Source organism: Triticum aestivum, chromosome 5B (assembly GCF_018294505.1).
Source record: "Triticum aestivum cultivar Chinese Spring chromosome 5B, IWGSC CS RefSeq v2.1, whole genome shotgun sequence".
NCBI lineage: Eukaryota > Viridiplantae > Streptophyta > Magnoliopsida > Poales > Poaceae > Triticum > Triticum aestivum.
In genome coordinates this window covers 632495963-632503652 of record NC_057807.1, presented here as the reverse complement: position 1 = coordinate 632503652, position 7690 = coordinate 632495963, and the positions used below count along the sequence as shown (strand labels likewise).

At 46.7% G+C, this 7690-nt stretch overlaps 1 pseudogene; it reads left to right on the top strand.

The window, feature by feature from the left end:
* Positions 1–5169: 5169 nt before the first annotated feature.
* LOC123117267 (glycine-rich protein 5-like) lies at positions 5170–6098 on the top strand (annotated as a pseudogene).
* Positions 6099–7690: the final 1592 nt, after the last annotated feature.

Sequence of the window (7690 nt, the reverse complement as noted above, 5' to 3'; positions counted from 1 at the left end):
AAGTCCGTCCGAATCATGTTAACAATTACCGCATTTTATTATGATGAAATCTGACAAATGGACGTCAAAACTGCATTCCTTAATGGATTTCTTAAAAAGAGTTGTATATGATGCAACCAGAAGGTTTTGTCGATCCTAAAGGTGTTAACAAAGTGTGCAAGCTCCAACGATCCATTTATGGACTGGTGCAAGCATCTCGGACTTGGAATATACGCTTTGATGAGGTGATCAAAGCATATGGTTTTATACAGACTTTCGGAGAAGCCTGTATTTACAAGAAAGTGAGTGGGAGCTCTGTAGCATTTCTAGTATTATATGTGGGTGACATATTATTGATTGGAAATGATATAGAATTTCTGGATAGCATAAAAGGATACTTGAATAAGAGTTTTTCAATCAAAGACCTTGGTGAAGCTGCTTATATATTAGGCATCAAGATCTATGGAGATAGATCAAGACGCTTAATTAGACTTTCACAAAGCACATACCTTGATAAGTTTTGAAGAAGTTCAAAATGGATCAATCAAAGAAAGGGTTCTTGCCTGTGTTACAAGGTGTGAAATTGAGTCAGACTCGATGCCCGACCACTGCAGAAGATAGGGAGAAAATGAAAGTCATTCCCTATGCTTCAGCCATAGGTTCTATCATGTATGATATGCTGTGTACCAGACCTGATGTGTGCCTTGCTATAAGTTTAGCAGGGAGGTACCAAAGTAATCCCGGAGTGGATCACTGGACAGCGGTCAAGAACATCTTGAAGTACCTGAAAAGAACTAAGGATATGTTTCTTGTTTCTGGAGGTGACAAAGAGCTTGTCGTAAATGGTTACGTCGATGCTAGCTTTGACACTGATCCGGATGACTCTAAGTCACAAACCGGATACGTATTTATATTGAATGGTGGAGTTGTCAGTTGGTGTAGTTCCAAGCAAAGCGTCGTGGCGGGATCTACGTGTGAAGCGGAGTAGATAGCTGCTTCGGAAGCAGCGAATGAAGGAGTCTGGATGAAGGAGTTCATATCCGATCTAGGTGTAATACCTAGTGCATCGGGTCCAGTGAAAACCTTTTGTGACAATACTGGAGAAATTGCCTTGGCAAAGGAATCCAAATTTCACAAAAGAACGAAACACATCAAGAGACTCTTCAACTCCATCCGTGATCAAGTCAAGGAGGGAGACATAGAGATTTGCAAATACATACAGATCTGAATGTGGCAGACCCGATGACTAAGCCTCTTCCACGAGCAAAACATGATCACCACCAAGACTCCATGGGTGTTTGAATCATTACAAATGTATTCTAGATTATTGAATCTAGTGCATGTGGGAGACTGAAGGAAATATGCCCTAGAGGCAATAATAAAGTTGTTATTTACATTTCCTTATATCATGATAAATTTCTATTATTCATGCTAGAATTGTATTAACCAGAAACTTGATACATGTGTGGATACATAGACAAAACACAGTGTCCCTAGTAAGCCTCTACTAGATTAGCTCGTTAATCAAAGATGGTTAAGTTTCCTAACCATATACATGTGTTGTCATTTGATGAACGGGATCACATTATTAGGAGAATGATGTGATGGACAAGACCCATCCGTTATCTTAGCATATTGATCGTTCAGTTTTATTGCTATTGCTTTCTTCATGTCATATACATATTCATTTGACTATGAGATTATGCAACTCCCGGATACCAGAGGTATACCTTGTGTGCTATCAAACATCACAACATAACTAGGTGATTATAAAGATGCTCTACAGGAATCTCCGAAGGTGTTTGTTGGGTTAGCATAGATCGAGATTAGGATTTGTCACTCCGAGTATCATAGAGGTATATCTGGGCCCTCTCGGTAATGCACATCATAATAAGCCTTGTAAGCAATGTGACTAATGAGTTATTTGTGGGATGATGTATTACGGAACGACTAAAGAGACTTGCCGGTAACGAGATTGAACTAGGTATGAAGATACCGACGATCGAATCTCGGGCAAGTAACATACCGATGACAAAGGAAATAATGTATGTTGTCATTACGGTACGACCGATAAAGATCTTCATAGAATATGTGGGAACTAATATGAGCATCCAGGTTCCGCTGTTGGTTATTGACTGGAGAGGTGTCTCGGTCATGTCTACATAATTCTCGAACTCGTAGGGTCCGCACGCTTAACCTTCGATGACGATTTTGTATTATATGAGTTGTGTCATTTGGTGACCGAATGTTGTTCGGAGTCCCGGATGAGATCACAGACATGACGAGGAGTCTCGAAAATGTTGAGAGGTAAAGATTCATATATTGTACGATGATATTCGGACACCGGAAGTATTCCGGGGGTACCGGGTACATATCGGGTCACCGGAAGGGGTTCTGGGCATCCCCCCGGCAATTACATGGGCCTAATGGGCCAAGAAGGGGACATACCAGCCCCTAGGGGGCTGGTGCGCCCCATGTAGGCCAAAATAAGGGGGAAGGAAAGAAGTGGAAGATAGAAAGGAGGGGGAGCAATTCGGCCTCCCCCTTCCTTCTCTCCTCCCTCATCCTTCCTTCCCCCCTCGGATGAATACGGAAGGGGGGAGGCCGAATTGGGAGGCGCACAAGTAGGATTCCTCCTACTTGGGGCGCCCCCTTGGCTGCCTCTCCTCCCCTCCAACCTATATATATGAGGGGGCACCGCTAGAACACACACCAACCATTGTTAGTCGTGTGCGGCGCCCCCCTCCACAGTTTACGCCTCCGATCATATTCACATAGTGCTTAGGCGAAGCCCTGCGCGGATCACTTCACCATTACTATCACCACGCCAGTGTGCTGACGGAACTATCATTCGACACTTTGCTAGATCAAGAGTTCGAGGGACGTCATCGAGTTGAACGTGTGCAGAACTCGGAGGTGCCGTACATTCGGTGCTTGATCGGTCGGAACGAGAAGAAGTTTGACGACATCAACCGCGTTGTCAAACGCTTCCACTTTCGGTCTACGGGAGTACGTGGACACACTCTCCCCCTCTCGTTGCTATGCATCTCCTAGATAGATCTTGCGTGAGCGCAGGAATTTTTTTGAAATTGCATGCTATGTTTCCCAACACCAAGATCTGGAGGGAGATCCAAAGCAGCCGCCGCTTGTCGGCGTGGAAAACCATGACTTCGGCATGGTGGCCACGGCGGATTGGGCGCCTAGAAGCAGAGAAGCTGGGAGCGAAGAAGAAGAGGATCAAAGAGGTGCGGTGTGGACGGCGCTGAGGCACGGCTTAAGTAGGCACGACCAAGTGAAGGGACGGGAAGCTGGTTCCAATGTTGTGCAGTGGCCGGAGTAGGTTTCTTGATCGCCCCATTGATGCGTGAAACTGCAACTAATCCCCTGATGGTTTTGGTTATTCATAACAACATATGCATCATTGAACTAATGCCTACTCAAAGAATATTTCAAGAAAGTTCATTTATGTATGGCAATGGGATGTGAATGGGACCCCTCAAAATGCTAAAGGACAAACATTGGCAAAGCTTCAAGAATCTACATTTTTGGTTAAGCGATCCAAGATCACAATGAGTCTATAGAAAAGCCAATACAATTAAAAGGGAATGAGGTTTTACTCATGGACTACTTGCCCAAGTGCTTAGAGATATTGCTCCAAAACCCTCAGCCACACCCTCACATTCATCTATTTCCAAAACCCTAAAGCCTATCTCGGTCCCACCAAAACACATCCAACCGGACCCACCAAGATACACTTGACATAGTCGCTGCCTAAACCCAAGCAACTTGGTCCCACCGGGATGACCCTCCGGTCTCACCGAAGAGCACTTGCCAACCTTCTGTAACCTATCATTTCATCTCGGAAATTCCGAGAGGTTTCGATAGGTCTTAGCGAAGTGTGAAAAGTGATTAGGTCATCACCATTCGGTCTCACCGCACTGTTCTATCCGGTCTCACCGAAAATTCTGAAGTTCAAACCTTTTGTGCTAGTCGGCCTCACCAAGTGATTTCATCCGGTCCCACTGAGTAGTGCATAAAGGTGTGTGCTTAGTGCCTATATATACGTCCACCCATTCCACCAACTCTCAGAGAGCAATCAGGACGAAACTACCACTTCCCATATTCATTTTCTGAGAGAGAACCACCTGCACTTGTGTTGAAATCAAGGGGATTCCACTCCAACCTTTGATCTTTGATTTCTATCCCCCTCAAGTGGCTTTCCACTCTACTCATTCTCCTGCCACATAGCCAAATCTGTGAGAGAATGATTGGGTGTTGAGGTGACTATCTTTTGAAACACAAAAATAAGGAGTTCATCAGCAACAACAACATCTATTACCTTTGTGAGAGTGGTGTCTTCCAGATTGGTTAGGTGTCACTTGGGAGCCTCCAAGATGTGGAGTTGAACCAAGGAGTTTGTAAAGGTAAAGAGATCGCCTACTTCATGAAGATTTACCTGAGTGAGGCTAGTCCTTCATGGGCGTAAGCCATGGTGACATAGATAAGGTTGCATTTGATCTTCCAAACCCCCTCCTTTATGTTCATATGCAAAGTCTTTACTTTCTGCTGCCTACTAACTTAGACTTGCATGTATAGAGTGTGACAAGACTTGTTAGAATTGCCAAAACTTGCCTAGAATTAAAATTGGGAAAAGGTCAAGTTTTTACTTGCCAAGTAGTCTAATCCCCTCCCCCCTACTAGACCTACTTGCGATCCTACAAAGTGACGCCGCGCTCTACTCCGGCCGCATCACTCTGAAGCGGTGGTCACCTGCATGAATGCACGGTAACCGCTTCTCGTGGAGAGGGTTTTCGGGCACAAGGGTTTTTGGGTGGGACCGTGGTGTCGGGCGAGGGCGTGTATGTATCTGCAATCCGGTCGTTGTGTCCGGTTTGTGGAAAAACGGACAACCAGATCGGTCCACAGATCAATAGGATACTGCATTGGATGGTAAATTTCATCTAAAGACCGATGAGATACCGCGTTGAATGATAAATTACATCCTAACTACCCGATCCAGATGATTGCAGACAGTTTAAGGGTCAGAGATGCACTTAATGGTCACCATGAACAAACATCTGCACCCCACGCCATTCTCGCACTGGCCTCATTTACAGCCTCCCCATCTGCCCCGCTCGACTCTCCATCGCACCATACGTACTCCCCTCCTCCTCCTCGGCCTATTTAAACCGCAAGCTTCACCACACCAAATGCACTAGTAGGAACGATCTCACGCGCAACACAAGAGAGAGCGAATAGAACCGACATCCGTAGCTGGTTTGCTAGACTAGAGCGGCGCCATGGCCAAGAAGGGCTCAGGCACTGCCGCCTCTCTCCTGCTCTGCCTCGCGCTGGCGGCGCACACCGTCGTGGCTGCCAGGACCATGCCCGCTGCAGCTGGCGGCGTGGCGGAGGCCTCACTTCCGGCCGCCGCCGCCACGGAGAAGGGCGCCGGCGCAGGAGGAGCGGGCGCAGCCGACGAGAAGAACCTGTTCGTGGGCGTGGGAGGCATGGGGGACCTTCCGGGCTTCCCCGCCGTCGGCGGGGGCTACGGCGGTGGCTTCGGCAACAACGGAGCCGGCGTCTTCACCGGCGTCACCGGTCCGCTCGGCGGCGTCGGGGCGGCGTGGGGAGCGTCGGCCCGGTCGGTGGCGTCGGGGGAGCCGGCGGCATCCCTTTCGGAGGCTTCGGGGGTGGCAGCGCCCCGTTCGGCGGGATCGGAGGCGGCTACGGCGGCGGAGGCGCCGGCGGCGCCACGCCTTGAGTACGTCGCAGTGGTCGAGCTAGCATGGGCGCTCTGGGCTATGCATACATGTACGTGACCAGACGCCTCGTTGGTGCATGGTGGATCGCGCTAGTGTATTTCCTTGTACCTAGGGTGTTGCCGTATCATGGCGCAAGGTATACGCGCAGTACTAGTACTACTTAGTTTGCAGGTGCGTGTACGAGAAGTAGGTGATCCGATGCGAGAAGTTGGAGAGTGTGTGTGTGTGTGTGGCCAGTCAGGGTTTGTGAGGGTTGTGTGGTTGTGTTTGGTCATTTGAACTACCTGTGTATCCGACTAGCTAGCTGCTGCTAATGGTATGTAGTACTATGTATGATTCTCGTGGTGTTCTCAACTCTTTGTGGGTGTGCTCGCGCAGTGTTCCAAACTCCGGTTCATTTCGTGTGTGCGCGTCTCTTTTGTCTGCGTGGCAATATAAACATATGGAAAGACAAGGTATGAAGAGAACCAAAGGAAGAAAGAACTCGGGTTAATTGAAGAGACAAAACATATATGAACCAAAGCATGAAAGCAAACTGTTCTTGTTCATGCTAACAATGCAAAGCTTGAAATTCGTCCCCATGATGAAAATTGCCCTCCTGTATGTGGACTTTATGAACTGAAGTCGAGTTCGGTTCAATGTATTCGGGTTGATCTCAGCATTCACATACTCCCTCCGTTCGAAATTACTTGTTACAGAAATGGATGTATCTAGACGTATTTTAGTTCTAGATACATCCATTTGCGAGACAAGTAATTCCGAACGGAGGGAGTACATTTTTTCTTTTCTTTTGCTGGTAGCATTCACGTTTTCTGTTCCAAGAAACAAACATTCATACGATATTGCCGGAGTAGCATTCACGTTTTCTTCTGTTCCAAAAGGAAGAACATTCACGCTGCTGGCTTTGAGGACTGAGGCTCGGGGGACTGAGCTACATTACTCGTTGATCTACTTCCACAGTTGCACGTTATACAAAGCACTAGACGGTTCAATAACGGGCCAGCCGGAGCAAAGGATTTATGCCCACCGGTAAAATATTGTATGATTGATATCACAACAGGGGCTGGGATTTATCTACATGCATAGCTACGTGAATCAATTCACACACCCCTGATGGCCTGATCTGCTTCTCCATGCTGCGACGTCTGCATTTGCGCTTGCCATAAAGGCCTCGTACGCCACATCCTTTACACAGCCAGCCAGAGAGCAAGGTAAACGAGTCGAGCCCACTGACCAACTGAAGACGAACCCGGCCGTACGTAGGCCCCTAGTCGAAGGCATCATGCTTGCATCTTTACAGTTTCTAAGCTCCCAAGAAATGGAGCTCTCTCAGTGAATTGGGGATGTGGGACCATCATGTCATTCACTAAAAGGGATGTATTTACCGCCTTCAGCTCAAACTTTGTTTACACATGTCCTGTTCTCCGGCTTCAGGGCTCAGGTGGGCACATGCATGCACCCCGCTGGTCTGCAGTAAGAGGTCGTGGGAGGCAGCGGTCAAACTTTGGACGGGATAAATACTAAACTAAGCAGCTAGAGACATACTTAGCACTTTATATTATGCGTGCATCTGTTTTATCTTTCCTGAGGAGTTGAACGAGAGATCCCGGTATCTACCTCATACGTACCTATCTCCCTATACCAAATCACTTCTAAAATAACACTGACACGACGGCATCTTGTCAAACGTTTCTATTTGTCTGCACTTTTAAAATCCACCAACAGTTTTTTAATTCTTGAATATTTCTAAAGTTCATCAACATGTTTTTTTTAATTTGCATTTTTTATTTTTCTAAAAAGTTATGGTCTTTTTAATGCGCAAAATTTCTAAAATACATTCTAAACAAATAGTAAACATATTTGTTTAACAAAAATATCAAATAAAAATACGATAGCCGGCTTTGTCGAAGCTAGCAGTATAGCGAGCGCAAAAAAAGCTAAGCGAG